General features: G+C 33.8%; 1 protein-coding gene and 1 long non-coding RNA gene across 6 annotated transcripts in view; one reads left to right on the plus strand and one right to left on the minus strand.

Moving 5' to 3' along the window:
- LOC140444645 (uncharacterized) overlaps nucleotides 1-3,253 on the minus strand; it is an 18,948-nt gene extending 15,695 nt beyond the window's left edge. The window contains exon 1 of the long non-coding RNA XR_011951321.1: nucleotides 3,117-3,253. This is a non-coding gene — a long non-coding RNA (uncharacterized lncRNA). The remainder of the gene's footprint in view (nucleotides 1-3,116) is intronic.
- LOC140444608 (anoctamin-2-like) overlaps nucleotides 3,049-17,417 on the plus strand; it is a 74,231-nt gene continuing 59,862 nt past the window's right edge. For 2 of the 5 annotated variants that reach the window (XM_072536371.1, XM_072536382.1), the window contains exon 1: nucleotides 3,056-3,231. The gene's annotated coding sequence lies outside the window, so the exon portion shown is untranslated. Of the gene's footprint in view, nucleotides 3,232-17,417 lie in introns of all 5 variants that reach the window. The other 3 variants (XM_072536375.1, XM_072536378.1, XM_072536388.1) reach the window with 3 other exon arrangements.

The following is a 17,417-nucleotide window of genomic DNA, read 5'->3' on the forward strand; positions in this document are numbered from 1 at the left end:
TCATTATTTTACAGTGACGTAGAAGTTATTGGGATAAAAACCCAAAATTTACTCTGTATCTGCGCCTCTGGAAATGATCAATTTAGAAAAAAATGCTTGTTTTATCAAGTAGTACTACAAAACAAACAAACTTTCATCATATCTACAGTAGGTACTAAAATTTTAAGAGATATCGGCAAACAATACAAAAAAAGTATCTCAACAACGACACATTTTGAATGGTATGTTAACATAACCATTTTTAATGTTTTTTAGAGGTATACTTTTATCCCCTGAAATTTATTGGCACATTTACGAGACACCTTTTATAATCCGTTATTATTCGTCTTTACTTATACCTTTAGATTCAGGCTAATCTTTCCTAAACTCTCATAACGTCAACTACAGCGAAAGCGATTAGGTAACTGAAAGTGTAACAAATTTGTTTTTTTAGGCACCGTCCAAAGGGATTTCCTCAAATGCCAAACTGCAAACATCCAAGCAAAAGCAAGTATCGATGCTCAGAGCTTTCCTTGCAAGACGTAACAAAAATCCATCGCAGATATTACAAAGATGCGGACCTACAATCGAAGACACTATTTATTCTGCAACATGTTATGGTTTTTTCTGCAAAAAGAACCCGGATTCCAGAACGTACCTCAAAAAGAATGGTAAGCACTAGTTTCTACTTACCTAAGCAAAGACACAATAAAACAGAAAATATTAAAGTGTGTCGAGCGGCATTACTTGCAATACTCCAAGAAAGTCGAAACCAGGTGCAGTTACTTTGCCAAAAATTTCTTCAGACAGGTGTACTCCCATCTGAAACTCGTGGAGGAGCCCGCCACGTTGAAAAGTTTAACACAAAGAAAGAAAGCATCAAAACTTTTATTAAATCTTTTGTACCAGTGCAGAAACACTACTGTAGAGCAAAGAACAAACACAGACAATATCTTCCGAGTGAACTGAGCATTAAAAAAATGTGGTATATGTACAGTGAGCAACATCCAACTCCCAAATTAACATGCAAGTATGATTTCTTCAGAAACGTGTTTGCCACCAATTTTAATATCGGGTTTGATGCCCCATACACTGATAAGTGTTCTACATGTATACGACTTGAATGCGAGACAGCAACCGAAAAGGATGGTGACAAACGAGCAGCTTTAAAATTGGAGTTGAAAGTCCATAAAGTTCGTGCTGAGAAATTTTATATGTTCTTACGAGAGAACAATGATAACGAGCTTGTGTTCAGCTATGACTGCCAAAAAAACTTGGTGTTGCCTAAAATACCTGATCAGGCTGCGTACTATAAGCGTCAGTTGTATCTTTATAACTTTGTTATATGTGAGGGGCACTCCAAAGCCACACAAAATTGCCACAACACATTCTCCTATCTTTGGACAGAAAACCAGTATCAAAAGGGATCCAATCAAATAGCATCTGCTTTGTACCATAGATTACAGAACTCGAACTTTGAAAATGTCACCACAGTCAAACTCTTTTCTGATGGTTGTGGGGGACAAAATAAAAACACCATTGTTGTTGGTATGCTTATCAGTTGGCTTATTAAGGATGCTCCTCGTAACGTGAATAAGGTGGTACTATACGTTCCTGTAGTCGGACATTCGTTCATCCCGCCAGACCGAGTCTTTGGAATTTTAGAACGACAGTTTCAAAATTTCAGTGTTATCAACAATCCAGACGAATACACTGATATCATTAAAAATACCTGTACTGTGATAAAGCTGGGTGCAGACTGCTCTGTCAGTAACTGGAAAAGTGTCACAGAAGCTGTGGTAAAACCTCCAGGACAGTGGCATTTCCAATTTCAAAAAGATAAAAAATTCATTTTCACACGATCTACAAGAAATCCAAACACAGCTTTGATCCAAGGAGAGGCCAACTACAACTTTGAAACGGGTGAGCCCAAGTCAGTTTTAAAAAGAGGAAAAGTTTTCGGAAATCAAGCTGTTCCGGAAATACCAGAAGGTGTGGCAGTTAAAGACGCGAAAATTAAAGATATAAAGTGTTTATTGGATCTCCATTATGGAACAGACTGGAAAAACAACCAGAAGTTAAAGTTTTTTGAGGAAATGTTGCAACAACCAATCGATCCTGTAGATGACGAAGAAGATGATTTTGAACTGAATGCTGAGGACGAATCTATTGATTAAAAAAATAGACACCAAATACTATTAAAAAAATGTACGAATAACTTTTCAGTAAAAATTGCTTCATTATTGTAACAATCTAACTAAAGCAAAAATTTTGCCCTCACAACAATATAATACTATGACATAATAGTTTCAAAAGTAGTTAAATCCTATTACTGTTCCAAAATCAGCTATAATAAATTTTTAATATTTTACAGTGCCTACATTTTTTCTTTAATTTTATACAATTTTTATTAGGAAAAAGCTTTATTTTTTAATTTTTTTTTTTTGATAACAACTTTATCACGTTCCCTATGACGGTAGGTACGCAACTAGTTATTGGCCTATTCCCACAAATTTTTTCAAGTGGATTTAACTGATTTTGGAAATGGGTGACTCATTTTAAAAATGGGGTACGCTAAGACCTCACGTCATCTACGCAACATATTTTGTGCACCTCACCAGTTATTAAAATAATACCACTTGACTCTTGACTTATATGGTGAACCACCAATGGTAGGTACTTACTGAATGAAACAGATATAGATCGTTAGAAAAATAATGATAGATTTTGTTTCTTCACATATGAGGGAATATTTATTTCAGATGATATTGAGTAAAGAATCATAGTGATGACTGGTTAACTCAGTTTGTAGACAAATTAAAAATGCTAATGTCAGAAATAAAAATGTATTTTTTGTCTAAATACCACCCTCCTCTATGTATATTTCGTTTGATAATGCTCATTTTTAGCATGAATTAGAATTAGACTATTCTTCGAAGTATTGTAGTTATTTGCAATGATACTATTTATAGAAAATCATTCCATTGCAAAACTATTTCCTCTCAAAGTCAAAGATTTCCCCCACGAGCAGCTCGACAACCCCGCACCAACAGTTTCATTCAGTATTCGCGGCGACTTCGTGTGAAAAGTGTGGTTAGGTAAGCTGGGGGTCAAAAAATACAAGAATTACCTCATACCTGCTAGTTTTCACGTTGTTTTTAATCGCACCTGCACTTGTACTTGTTGACACCTCTTGTTATGCACCCAACACAAGAAATGGCTACGCACAGCTCACCTGGATTCATCAAAATGGTATATAAGATTATTTTTATTTCTCCATTTATCATCTTTTCCCATAACCATGTATCAGCCTTGACCTGTACTGCATCTGTGTAGTCAAATCTATTTTTAATTATGATTATAGTTTTAATTACATATGTTACACAGATGGAGCTATTTGGTTTATTTTTGGAATTAATAAAATGTGTAGGTTTAATTATTTTTAGTAGGTATTTATGTATTTATACCACACTATACTTTATATTGACAACCTAATCTTAAAAATAATATTTGTATTTGAAATCTGTTTATTTATAAGTATTTGCTTTTATTTACTATCTGATTTGAGGGGATTATCAGTATTTATCAGTAAAAGTTATCATTTGACATATATAGTAGCATCTATATTCTTTGATAGTAGTACAAGGAAGATTTCTGTTCATATTCTTAGGATGTCTCCTTATGAAGATTGTCGAAGCAAACGGCAATTGTAGCTTTGAAAACTTCAGTACTAAAGATTTTTCAGGTGTATGGTGCTCAAACCAATTCATCAGGTCCTTTAACCATACATTTTGGAGTCTTCCTGTTCACCTTCTACACTCTTATTATTAACCAAAGTAGCTTGTATCTTTTACCTCTGAATACATGGCTGAAGTACTGCATTTTCTCTGACTAAAAGTGATTAATGTTCATTTGTTTTCTCATGCCTTGGAGTATCTCTTCATTGGTGATCCTTAATATCCATGAAGTTTGTAGTATCTGTCTGTATATATACTTACCTTTTTGAAAGCATATTTTTTTCTTTTTTAAGTCTATTGTACCTACTTATAAAAACTTTTCAGTTCAAGTTTCGCAAGTTCTCAGAGCTTCCTTCCTTTTCTTTCTTCTATCTTTTATTATATCTGGCACTTTTTATGCTATTTGGATGGACTCTTTATTTCTTTGGGGTCTTCATTTGTGGGAAGTCCTTTTATGAATGCATTGTATGGTTGGTATCTTCTTTATCTACTAACCATATACTCATCATCTTCCAGTGCTTTTGTTATCTTGTTTTTCTTGTTGATAGTGGCTTAGCCCCTTTTACCTTGGCACCCTTCATCAATTTTCATAGTTATACTTTTATACTTTGGGATAACGTTAGTAATTTTCCTCCATGTGTTTTGGTTTTTGATTATTTCATCCGCTGTGAATTTCATATCAATTTACATGGGGAACCTGTGTGTGGAGCTTGATGTTGAGAAATTATGTACATGTACCTATTTTTCTGATAAATGTGTGCAATTGGCCTATTTTAGTAGTGATGTTATATCATTATAGCACATTTTGGACATTGGTCCATTTTCTCCATGGTCCAAGGTACAGTAATATCCTCATAATAAAATGTTAAAATGCATTTTTATTGTTGTGAATGTTTTATTTTTAAGTGCCTATAACGTCATAATGTCAACTATAAACATGTTATCTGTTGGTATTATATTTCTTTAGTGAGACCCCCTAAAAAAAATTTCGTACGCCACTGAACTATGCAATAATATTTTTATTTTATTACATTTTTCAATATTCGTCCTGTATCTCGCTACTGTGAGGAGCTATTTATGATTTGATTCTATCTCGTCTAGTTTTCGGTATACCCTGCAAAACATACCAATTTGGGACACCCTGTACACGCTGATTCATCTTTACCGGCTATGAAAATAAATGTTAATTTTCACAAATCACAAAAATTCTCAAAAAGTCTATTCTAGCTGCATATTTTTCTCTCTCAATTTTGCCTCACCTGGTGTTATTGTTTACTCAACAATGAATAATAATACAGTCGTAACCATCGTCCTGAAAAATTATAGAATTAATGATGTATTTCTACATATATTTTATTTAAAAAATATATGGTTTTTAAGTACTTATGTCAACAATGAAATGCAGATATTTGATGAATCGATAAATAATTCATATCATTGAGTTTACAATTAAAATAAATATGTAAAACGATAAACCACTTGATTATTTTTATTTTCTAGATTTAATTCCATATTTTAAATGTATGTAATCAAATAAATTTGTATGTTAGTAAGTATGTAAACTTTCTTTTTCCTCTTTAATGCCTGCATTAGTCCTTTGATCTAATTTTATGTTCTGTCTGAAATATAAGTCATGAAATGTACTATATATCTTACCTTACTTTCGACCAGGTAGTGATCAGAATCAGCATTTGCTCATCTCCTGGTGCGTACATATATTATATTCGATTGATGACTGGTTTTGGCCTATGTGAGTGGAAAAAATTGTATTAGCAAAAAAGATATCTTTCTTTTTCGAGTAATCTTGCAGTTTAGATAATGAAATGTGAACCATAATATGTAAAACCAATCCTTTTATGTATGATATTGTTCTCTTCCTCAAATATAATTTTCCTTTTCTAATATGCCATGTTTTCTGTACTACATGAGGTCTATCAAGCACTAAACAATAATCTTTACACTGTCACTGTTTTTTGTGACTATGCTAAAGCTTTTGATTGTGTAAATCACGATATTTTGATAAAAAAACTAAATTTCTACGGAATTTGAGGTATTTCTTTGAATTGGTTCCAATCTTACTTGAGGAATAGGAAACAACTAGTTAGAGCAAATGATACTGACTCTAGTCACCAAAGCATTCTATGTGGAGTACCACAATGTTCAGTACTGGGTCCTCTACTTTTTATTATCTTTATAAATGACATCACTAACTTAACAATTGATGGAAAAAATTTTCTTTTTGCTGATGATAGCAGTATTACCTGGAGGACCTCTAATATTGCAACTCTTCATGTAAGCTTTGTCCATAAAATTGTACAATTTTCAGTAACAATAAAGCACATTTCTATTTTATAAAGCATGCTCAGGTGTATTTTGTGTTTTGGTTATGCACAAAGACTGTCCGATCCAGAGCTTCCCAAACAAATTGTAGAATAAAAGCCAAGTTGACGAAGAAAACGCGCAAGACCCTGATAAAGTTGGAGAAGCGGAGTAGACGAATATCTAGGAGATCAAAACATAGAAGAATAATCCTAGAATTACACTCAGATGCAAAAAAACGCAACAGAGAAAATTTTGGTAAAATTCTAACTATTTCAATTTTTTTATTTTTAGCCATATTTTGATTATTTTTTTTAGCACACTGTATAAGTTTATAAATTTTAATTTAGTATAGTGTTGTGAATTTATTAAAAGGTTCAATATTTATAACACTTACGGATTTAATTTATTTCTTTATTTATATTAACTTATCTGACAATAATTTATTATATCCGTACGTAACAAATTCGCGAGCGCGGGTGTTGAGAATTAACTGTCCCTTCCAAATAAAGTTCCGTTATTATATACCAGTGCCGTTATCTCGAAAAATCCAAAACCTTCGATGGCGAAACGGTAAAGGCAAACTGGATTTCCCTCGCATCGGTTCTGGAAGGTCGCTCAGGTAAATCGAGGCCTCTCGTAAACTCTACAACATATTAGAATAAAAACATGTTTTAAAGGTTAAAACTATGACTCATATTTTTACGTAACAATAGTCAGTTTTTTGATTAAATTTTATATTTGACTTACTATCCCGCGGAATAATTCCGTTTTTCGGTTGCGGTTCGGTTGCTTGGTTTATTTTTTAGAGCCAAATAGATTTGCCACCCACAAGTTAGGACTTTTTTAATTACGATTGTTTTGGAGTTATTTTGTAATACGACGAGGTGGCTTTGGTGACTGTTATCATCATGTCATATTGACACTTACATTTTGTCTAGAGTACTACACACTTGTCGCTCTACCATCCAAAGGGTAGTGGAACATTTTATACGAACTGGAACAAACAAGCGGAAAGTGACAGGAAGCGCAAAACTATCCTTTAGATGATCGTTTTATACGAGTCAACGCTTTGCGGGATCGTCATTTAACAGCGGTGCAAACAAGAAAGCAGCTCAGGAGGTTCGAGGCGATAATGTACAATGTAAGTGTATTTACAGTTCGTCGAAGATTACATGAATTTGGTTTGCAAAGTTGCAGACAATGACGTCATTGGTTGCAGATCAGCAACTGGGCAAATTACTTCCACGGCTAGACTACAATTTTTCAGGTAATATTTACATTGGAATTTAGGACAATGTAGTAATGTTCTTTTTACGGCTGAGTCGAGATACTGTCTTCTGGATAGTACGACTGGAGAGAGATTTGCGGAGTGCGCTTTCAGTCCCCGTCCCCGCGTTAGCCATGGAGGGGGTTCGGTGATGGTATGGGTAGGAGCAGGAATATCCCGAGAGGCGCACACTGAATGACTGAATTAGTATTTATTGAGGGTTCGTTGACTGATGTTTTTTGCATCTTAGTGTATATAGAAAGAACGATAATTGTAAAAAGAAAACATGTCAACGCACTTGAGAACTGGAAGAGATAAGTAGAAGAGAAATAACACTAAAATTGTGCCTTCGACACCCTGAGTGGTATAAAGAGAAAAAGAAGAGACGACTACTATTTGTTTTTAACCAGATCGATTTTCCGAGGAATTATTAATATAAATTTAGTATTTGAATATTAGATACTTCAACAAAAAATCAACACACAAAATTATGTTACGGTATCTATTCACTTGGAAAGTTAATTATTTCTATTTTGAATTTCAATAGTATATTGTCCTTTACACTACGCAGATAGAACGCCCAGAGATAAGTGTAGGTGAATAATTATTTTGTTCATGAACCCGTAACGATAAGGACACGAGCTACTGACTGCTTTTTCATTTTTAATATATGTTTTTACCTATTTTTGTTGATAGTATACAATGTGTTATGGGTATCTTCTTCAAATCCATTGCAGTATAAACTGTTTAAAAACAAAAAACTAGATAAACGTAATATTTATAATTTTATTAATTATACAACCAAACAGATTTGATGGTGTAGTTTTAACCTTTCTGTTTCTATTTCCTGATAATCGAACAACCACTATCTTCATGCATGATAAAGTAATAATGATTACTCATCAACGTCATGGCATTTTCACTCCTAGCGAGGTGATTATTGCCCTCTTCCGATTTATTTGTCGCTGGGAATGGTGACTTGGCATCTATCTGCAATCTTCCTCCATTCCAATCATCCTCTGAACTCAAAAACGTGCAGTACTCATCCACTCAACCTATATAAAGTGAAAGTGAAAGAATTCTCGAACGGATCTCATCAACCCATGGAAGCAGGGGCGTGCCATGAAAACTTAAAACAAGGGAAGCAATCTGTAAAAAAAAATGTAAAAACTCACTTATTTATAATGTCGCAAACTCGTCTATAACTTCATTGTAAAAACTTGGATATTGTGACATTTCTTTAACCAGATTATTTTCAATTGTCAAAAAGGAAACATTAGAGAGTCGAACTTGTCCTGTCGAGTTTCTTAACTACGTCTTTATTCGTTTTAGTGTTGAAAAACTACGCTCTACAGAGGCACTAGTAGCTGGAATGATCAGTACTAATTCACATAATTTCACTACCTCCGAATATGCTTTGTCCAAAGAAGTGGTTTTTAAAAACGTTAGCAACTCACTGGCATTATTTTTTGTGTCAATGTCCTCAGTTTCGTTTAAAGCTGTTAGCTCCGAACGTAATGAAATCAAATCAGTGTCCATAAAGACGTATCAAAGATTTTGAATTTCAGGAAAATGTGTGTTTTTAAATGCATTAAAATTGCACAGTTCAAGACAAGTCTATTCTTCGTTCACAAATTGTTGAGAGCACGAAATATGCCTCAAACTCATAAAACGGTCGTAAATCATAGGCGTTCCTAAGGTGTTTATTCATTAAATAATAATATAATGTTTTAATACTGTTATATATAATATTGATAATATTTTAATACTAATATATTTAGCAAAAAAACAATTAAAACTTTCACGACTAATGTTGGTTATTATATTATATTAATAAAAATAAGAATTTAACCATTAACAATTTTGTAAATAAGAATACCTTATCTCTTTGGATATTTCAATACTAATCTTCGCGTTTAATCACTTTACTAGAAAACCTGGAATTCATATCCGAAGGTACTATTCGTTCCAAGATAATTAAGATGGAATTCCCCAGATTTTTAATAATATAATTATATTCGAAACTTAACTTGAAAGGGTGAAGTTATTACGAACGAAAACATTTTTTTTGTTTAGTACGTTTTTGATCGCATGTCATTTACGGCTCGTCGGTGTTTCCGCGTCTACGACAGTAATTAGCGTCTCGAATATTTCTTTTGCGAATTATATGCAGTGCGTGAGTGATTTTTTATTCCATATACCTACGAACATATACGTACCTTTCGCTTGTGCTCGTTTTGTTGGATTATTTGTGATGGCTTCATCATCAACATCATCAAGTTTTACACCGGTACTGTTGCGTACAGTCAGTAAGTCTGTCTACTCACCAAGAGAGAAGACTATTGTCCTGAATGTTCACGATGCTCTGGTTTCTCAGAATCCCACAAACACTGTTCGCAACATAGTCGAAAGTTGTGCCAACATGACTGGCGTAGGAGAGTCAAATTTATATAGGTTCCTATCAGAAAGAAAAAAACACGGTATAGCTAACCCAAACACAAACGAACACTTAAAGAGAGGGAAAAAGCCTATTGAAATTGATGAATTTGCCAAAAATGGTATTCGAAGGAAAATTCATGGATTTTTTTTCAAAAAAGAAATACCAAACCTAAACAAAATTTTACAAGAAGTTAGAGACGACCCGGATTTGCCTCATATCGGACGAACTAAATTGTGGCAAGTTTTAAAAGAATTAAATTTCCGGTGGGAGAAATCAGACCGAAAATCACTTTTGATTGACCGGGAGGAGAAGATAATGTTGGAGAAGAAATTATCTATGATTCATACGAAAATTCCGGGCTGAAGAAAGGCCCATCTTTTACCAGGATGAAACGTGGGTAAACTCAGGTCATACTCTAAAAAAAATTTGGTCAGATAAAAATATATTAAGCTCCAGGCAAGCCTTTATGGAAGGTTGGTCTACTGGTATCTCCCGACCTTCTGGTAAAGGCAGTAGATTAATAATTTCTCACATTGGCAGTGAACAAGGATTTGTTAAGCATGGTTTGTTGGAATTTCATTCCAAAAGCACAAAAGACTATCACGAGGAGATGACAGCTGATGTTTTCGAAGAGTATTTTGAGCAAATGATTGAACACATACCACCAAATTCAATTATAGTATTAGATAATGCACCTTATCATTCACGTCTAGTAGAAAGACTTCTAACGAATGCGTGGAAGAAACAGGATATTCTTGACTGGCTGCGGAATAATTATCTGCCTTACGAAGATGGAATGGTAAAAGCAGAACTTTTAAAAATTGCCCGGCAACACAAATCTAAGTTCAAGAAATACGTAGTTGACAAAATGGCGGAAAGGCGAAACATCACAGTCTTTAGACTTCCCACCCTACCACTGCGAAATAAATCCAATTGAACTCATTTGGGCACAAATGAAAAGTTATGTGGCTAGAAAAAATACGTCATAAAAAATACAAGCTGTACGTGAATTGTTATACGAGTCTTTATAACATATTACAAAACAAAACTGGAAAGATGCAGTAAGACATGTAATAGAAGAAGAACAAAAAATTTGGGATCTTGATAACATAATTGATGCGACCGTAGAGATTCTTAACCTAATTATTAACCCTCAAGACGACTCGGATTCCGAAGTTGATCCTATTTATTTTGAATTTGAATAGTTTTCTAATCGTAATTATATAAGGTAAGTAATAGTAGTTGTAATCGTAGGGTGTTAAAGGGGAAAGGCGCAAAATGTCGCCTGTCAAAATGTTCAATGTGTTTTAAATGTATCCATTTTTTTTTTTCAAATCCTGAGAAAACTAAACAGCATTTTTGAAAAATTTAAAGGCAGAATGAAATATTTTTTAGAATAAATAAAAAGTTTCTTTTGCATGCAATATTTTCAATTAAAAATTATACTATATTTTCTCTTTTATTTTCACCCCTGTTACATAACATTTTAAAATAAACATTGTAGAAGTTTTCAGGGACTTTCTGCCCTGAGTAATAATGTAAACTTTCATTCTGCGTTTAAATTTTTTAAAAATATTTATTAGTTTTCATTGGAAATTTTGCCAGGCGACATTTGGCGCCTTTTTCCTTAATTAAATAAATGTATCTTTTACAAATGGCAAGAAACTTTTTATTTTTGAATAAAATAAATAAGTTTTATTAAAAAATACAATTTACATAAGTACAATTTAAAAAATATATTTATTTAGTTCAAATAAATGTTTCAATCATATACTCTACCACACTGGTCGTTCATTTCTAACCATTCAAAATACCCCCGTAATAAGATTATCAGGTATTGTATTCCTTCAGATATAAGGTGGCTTAGTCGAAAACGTCTTAAACCGTCAGTTTTAGGTTGGTTTTTACTATTATATCGTATTACCTATCCTCTCTGTATTTCAGTTTTCTAATTAGGGTTAAACTTGTAGTGAGCTATCAACAAATTGTGAACCGTGTATAGGTCATCAAAATTCTTAAACCTGTTTTCCATTTGTTGGTTTATTTGATCTAAAATCTGATAATATAGTCGGCGGTAGCACGATTCAACATCTCCAACATTATCAGTGCGTATGCGAAAACTTCTTGCCATCATATTATTCCAGCATTTTTCAAAGTCATCTCTCTTTTTGTTAATAACACCTTTAAATTCGTTAATTTTTTTTATACAGAAGGCAATATCGTTTATCTTGCATCGTAATACATTAAATAAATTATCTGAGAATGGAAATATTTCAGAAAAAAGCAAGATTAAAAAATTAAAATTAAAATCATTTTTTAAATTATTCAAAAATCCTCTCGAGCTATTTATGGTTTCTGTATCCCACTTTTCACCATTCTCCAAAACACTCTCAAATAATTCAATTAAGGAATCGCGGAAGACTGTTACTACTAGTCTGCCGTTGTAATTCCATCGCGTCACTGCAACTTTTAGCAGTCTTCGTTTTACAATTATATCTAAAGCTTGAGTTCGTTTAGAGGATTTAGAAAAGAAAGCAGCCATTCCACTTAAAGTTGCAAAAAAACTTTACATTCTTTGATCTGCATGACTGATTGGGAAAAACTAAGTTTAGTTTGTGGGCAAAACAGTGTATAAATATTGCACTAGGACACGTTTATCGCACTTTCAATTGTAGACCCCCCAAATGCGCAGCCTTAACCGCAGCGCCGTCATAACTTTGGGCAATTAGCTTGTCATTACCATTAATGGATTTTAAAAGTCCATAAACAATTTTATATAATGCGTCTGCCCTTCTATCTTCTGATACATTTATAAAACCAAAAAATCTTTCCTGTATAATTCCGTCTGTATTAACAAATCGTACTATTGCAGAGAGCTGGCTAAAATTGGTAACATCAGTTGTTTTATCTAAAATAATTGTAATGAAGCGTGTTTGTTTAATTTCATCAATTATTTTGTTTGAAACTACTGCCGAAATAGCAAAAATCAAATCATTCTGAATTCGATTTGAGGTGCCTTGAAACACACTGGAATGTTCTAAATGAGTTTTTAAACAAGGATCGTACTTAGAAATTAGTGAAACAAGATCCATGTAATTGCCCGTATTTGCTGATGTACTGGTTTCGTCGTGATCTCTGAACCCAAGTTCATGGAAACATAAAAAACACACAGCGTCAATAAGTCTTTTCGGCACGTCTCTATTTTTATCAACTATTTGATGACTCACTTTTAATGAATTATCCAAATTTTATTCTAGAAATAGAGAACAACTAACTAAACTAAAATAAGGTTAGAAAAAGCGGTCTCATTGCGCAGTAACTTCCAAATCCTAGAGTCAAACTGTTGTATGTTACATGCCACATTCGATTCCATTAGAAATATTTAAGTGAATACTGTAGTAAATTACATACGACGGGTATTTCCTTAAATGAATCTGTGGTATACTCCATTCCACGAATATACGACTGTTTTAAATTCGGTTTAAGGTATCGATTTAACTGGTCCAATGTGCTGAATTGTACAATAGTAAATTCTCCCCATTTTAAAAATACTATTATGGCAGATAAACCTTAGATTTAAATATCAAGTCATGATATAAATATAGAGTTGATAGTTTATAGAACAGTAGTTGTAATTTAGATAAGTGACAACACCAAAAAACTTACTTATTCTCTCATTCTCTAATTTTCTTTCTTTTCGCACATTTTACATATTGTCTCACGAATTTCAAATTTGCAATCTTCACAAAGATCGATAGTCTTTGGTTGTCGGCGAGACTTATATTGTACGACATTTTGTTCACTTTGTCCACTTTTTTTTGCTTTTTTGCAAAACCGACTTTAGTTTTGTTTCACTAATACAGAGTGTATCACACACACACGTTTATGTACGGACTGAACTGGTCGCAAAGGGCCCCCGTTGATTTTCTCAGCAGTAAAATAAGAAAGTACATTAAATTTAAAGTTGTCTGCATCTAAAACACGTCTCGGCATTTTGGGCTTCAATAAAGAAATACACTAAAACACTAATACACTAAACTCTTTCTTAACGAACACCTCTCTTCATCGGACACCTCTATACGGACGGTTTTTAAAACTAAAATCAGTCGGCGATATATGAAATTGTATGTAAATTTTCGTTACATTTTAATATCTGTAACAACTCGGTACTTTAACTATCAATAGCCGATATGTTATACCCGTTACTTTCGGAACTTTTAAGAGTACATCCACTCAAAGCAAACAAATATTTAAAACTAACAAAGTAAAATATTAGATTCTTTTTCTGGTTCCTGAACCATCGTTCTGCCAATTTCTTTTCATTTATATTAAAAATAGTATATTTCTTTTTATTACAGTTGTAGTGCCTAATAAAGTAATAAAAGAGTGTAATATCAAAGAAACCCGGCACGCCTCTTTGGTGTTTACATTTCACCGAAAACCAACCCAAATGTCTGATGAACACATTTGCGTAAAAATTTTTGTTATTTTCGAATTAAATTTCACAATAAATTTTGTATCTGAACATCTATTAACTGAAATAATTTTAGTTTACTTGTCATCCTTTTTATTGGAATAATAATAAGACCAATTTACTTTCATACTTCTACTTGCACAGTAAAATATTCGTTGTCGAAATAATCAAAAACAGTCGTATATTCGTGGAATAACCTATATGTAACATACAACAGTCTTCTATTCAGAGGCTGGGCATCTTTTTGAACTAAAACAACTGTTGTTGGCTAAATAGCATTTAAATGATGAGAGCTGGATATTGCGACAGTGTTTCATTGACAAGAGCTCTTTAAATCACATACGAATCAAACATAACCTGAAAATGGTTATTTTGGAACTTACAACAGTTGTCATCTCAGGATGCGAAATATTATAATAAATTTTGTGGAAGTTTTGAATACAAAGTTTTCAGCGTTTTATTGTTATATCTATTTTTTTAGCACACATTTTAAACATTTTAATTTTTATCACACTATAGTATTCTAGACTTAAACGGGATATTATTTCATCTTCAGTTGGCGCCACAGCCCTTCGTGAGCCTTGGCTTGCTTCAAAACATTCTTCCATCCTTCCCTATCGAGTGTCTGTCTTCTCCAGCCCCTCACTCCAATCTCCCTCAGATCTTCCTGTACATCGTCCAGATATCTGAGTTTAGGTCGTCCCCTTCTTCTTCCGACCGGCCTGTTTAGCATAGTTATTTTAGTGGGATCACTCTCATCCATCCGCATAACGTGGCCCACCCACCTTAGGCGGTTTATTTTGATGGTCTTCACAATATCTGCATCACCAAAAGGTCTATAGAGTTCAAAGTTATATCGCCTTCTCCACAGACCCTGTTCGTTTACTCCGCCATATATGCTCTTCAATACTTTTCTTTCAATGACTCGCAGTAACTCTTCATCTCGGGTCGTCATTGCCCATGTTTCTGATCCGTATGTGAGCACTGGGCGTATTATTGTTTTATAAAGTTTGCACTTTCTCCAACTCAAAATTTGGAGAACCTGACGTTGTAAAATTCATTAAGGTAGCACGCCTCAGATGGATAGGTCATGTAATCAGACGAGAAGAAGATGCCATAGTCAGAAAAGTTTTTGACCGAAGAGGGCCGATCGGACAACGAAGAAGAGGAAGACCGAGACTTAGGTACCAAGACAACCTAAAAAATGATTTGAAGTCTATCGGAATTAGAGCATGGAGAAGAGTTGCCAGAGACAGGGGCGAATGGAGGATTGTTCTGAAGAAGGCTTTGGCTCATAAAGAGCTGTAACGCCACTGATGATGATGAAAGTTTGCACTTTGTTGCTATTGACATACTTCTCGCTCTTAGTTGAGGGCCCAGGCCAAAATAACAGCGGTTAGCCACGCATATTCTTTTTTTTATCTCGTTGGATGTGTTATTTTTGTAGTCTACCAGTGATCCTAAGTAGCAGAATTCTTCTACCATTTCTATCGTTTCGTGTTGCACCTCTAAGTTATTTTGTTGAATTTTTGATATGGCCGGCATATATTTAGTTTTCTGGATGTTAATGGTTTTGGGATGACCTCAGCGGAGCTGTTTCGCAGAGCAGTCAACAAAACCATGATAGCCTTGATTATCGCCAACATCCGGACCGGATAAGGCACTGAAGAAGAAGAAGGATGTTAATCAGAAGTCCGATGTTTTCTGCGGCATTTTTGATACGTGTGAAAGCCTCCACTGCTTCATTTTGGGTTCTTCCAATTATGACGATATCATCAGCGTATGCCATTCTTTGTATACTACTGGTATATATCGTACCTTTTAAGTTTATTCCCGAATCTCTCATAACTTTTTCTAACGCTAGGTTGAACAGCGTGCATGATAGCGCATCTCCGTGGCGCAGTCCTCTGTTGGTTTTAAATGGTTTTGAAACATCCCCTTGTACGCGCACTTTACATTCGACTTTCATCATTGTCATTTTAATTAATTCTACCAATCCTTTTGGTATTCCTAATTCGATCATCGCCGAATATAATTGGGACCTGTCAATAGTATCGTACGCTGCCTTAAAGTCTACGAAGATGTAATGGCAGTCTATGTCGTACTCCGTCATTTTTTCTAATATTTGTCTGATGTATGATATGTGATCAATGGTAGATTTATTTTTCAAGAAGCCTCTTTGGTAGGATCCTATTATATTGTCAGTATACCGTGCCAGTCGTTTGTTAAGTATCAGGGACACAATTTTATATGCTGTATTAAGAAGGGAAATCCCTCTAAAGTTGGAACATTCAAGAACGTTTCCTTTTTTGTGTAGGGGGCATATAATTCCAGTATTTCAATCTTCTGGTAACGCGCGTTCTTGCCATACCTGTATTAGTAGTTTGTGAAGGAGGGTTACAAATGTTTGACCGCCACATTTAAATATTTCTGCGCGTAGGTTGTCTGCTCCGGGTGACTTGTTTCTGGCTATAGTTTATTTTTATGAACGAGAGAGTAATTAGCATAATTTTAACTGGTAGCTCCGACCACTCCATGGGCGTGCTCAAGATTAATTGAAAAATTACTTTGAATAATTGTAAAAAATAAATGAATTATTTCAGTGTTATAAAGTGTTATGTGTATGTAAACAAAAGTGACCTCTTTTATCACACACTATATTAGAACTGACTGGCCTACATTAAAAAGGGTTTTAAAAAATTCACATTTTTTTTTAATTTTTAAAAATTACAAAAGAGAAAAAGAGGTTTTAAAACCGTCTAAGGTATGTTAAATAGATGAATAAAAATATTAATCTAAAACTTACAGCTACTTGTTACAAATCCAAATCAGATTCAGAAGATGAACTTTCAGAACCAAGATTTATTATAACTGGCTCGATCATTTTATCAGTAATATTGTCCAGCTTCCACATTTTTTCCTCTTCTTTAATAGTGTGATTTACTGCCTTTTCCCAGTTTTCAGGTTTTACATTATTTACGGCCTCCAAAAACAACTGTTTAACATCATGAATTTTAAAAGTGGTATTTTTTCTTGAAACTTCACTCTTTATCTGTGCTCATACCAGTTCAATCGGGTTTAATTCACAATGATATGGTGGGGATCTAAGTACTGTCATTCCACGATTTTTGGCAATTTCATCAATTTCGTATTTTTTAAATTTTTCTTTATGAAGGGCACACAACGAATAAAGTTCCT

This window comes from Diabrotica undecimpunctata, chromosome 1 (assembly GCF_040954645.1).
Source record: "Diabrotica undecimpunctata isolate CICGRU chromosome 1, icDiaUnde3, whole genome shotgun sequence".
In the NCBI taxonomy this organism is placed as follows: Eukaryota; Metazoa; Arthropoda; class Insecta; order Coleoptera; family Chrysomelidae; genus Diabrotica; species Diabrotica undecimpunctata.